Below are 1,163 nucleotides of genomic sequence, written 5' to 3' on the forward strand. Positions count from 1 at the left end.
CGAGGACACAGCTGTCCTGAGGGTCCATGCCTGCATTGAAAAACTGTACAAATCTACTGGACGAGATTTCAGAAGGACCCTTTTCTCCTTGAAGCAGGTATTTCAGGATGACAAAGATTTGGTGCATGAATTTGTCGTGGCTGAAGGTCTGAGGTGTTTGATCAAGGTGGGAGCTGGGGCCGATCAGAACTATCAGGACTGCATCCTGAGGGCTTTGGGCCAGATTATGTTGTGTGTGGATGGGATGAACGGAGTAATAAACCAGAATGGAACCATTCAGTGGCTGGACACTCTTGTTGACTCAAAGTTCCGCCTGGTGGTGAGGACTGCCCTGAAGCTGCTGCTGGTCTTTGTGGAGTACACGGAGTCCAATGCACCTCTTCTCATTCGGGCTGTCTCTGCTGTTGACACAAAAAGAGGCATTAAGCCCTGGTCAAATATCACAGAAATCCTGGAAGAAAAAGACACGGAGCTGCTGGTTTATGCAGTGACTCTAGTGAATGAGACGTTGTCAGGATTGCCAGACCAAAACTCCGTCTACGAGGTGGTGGACTGCATGGAGGAGCTGGGCATTGCTGCTGTGTCCCAGACGCACTTGAACAAGACCGGAACTGACCAGGACTTAGTGGAGCAATTTAACATTCATTAGGTGGCACTCAGGCACGAGGATGGTGATGACACAGCAGAACCGCCCCCCAGTGAGCTCCAGGATGGCAGGAGAGCCACCGTGTGTTCTGGTGGTAACCGGGGGCGGAGACACAAGCACCAGGGCATTGACCTCAGAAGAGCCGCAGGCACTCAGTACAGAGCCTCAAGAGCCCACTGTCTGCTCCCACCAGTCCCTGTGCCCAGTCAGCTGCTGTCTTCAAGCCTAACCAAGTGTGAGACCTCTGTGAAAAGTAAGCTAAACCCAGTGGTGGGGAGAGGTGAGTGGTACCGCAGAAAAGAGGGAGGGAGGCCATGAATCACAGATGCCTACCATTGCCCTCACCAGGCAGAAGAGCCCCTGGCCACCTCCTGCGTTTTCTCTACCATTAAACCACCATCACCAGGAAACTCCCCCTGCAAGGCAAGCCCTGGTGGTGTGCAGATTTGGTGACCTTGTCTTCAGCCACCTGTGTTTTTATATTATTTAATATCTCAGATAATATCCATTCAGAAAA

General features: G+C 51.6%; 1 pseudogene; it reads left to right on the forward strand.

Moving 5' to 3' along the window:
- The first annotated feature begins 226 nt into the window (after positions 1–226).
- On the forward strand, positions 227–599 carry LOC124982537 (FH1/FH2 domain-containing protein 3-like; annotated as a pseudogene).
- The last annotated feature ends 564 nt before the right edge of the window (positions 600–1,163 follow it).

The sequence above is a fragment of the Sciurus carolinensis genome, chromosome 1 (genome assembly GCF_902686445.1).
Source record: "Sciurus carolinensis chromosome 1, mSciCar1.2, whole genome shotgun sequence".
Taxonomy (NCBI): domain Eukaryota; kingdom Metazoa; phylum Chordata; class Mammalia; order Rodentia; family Sciuridae; genus Sciurus; species Sciurus carolinensis.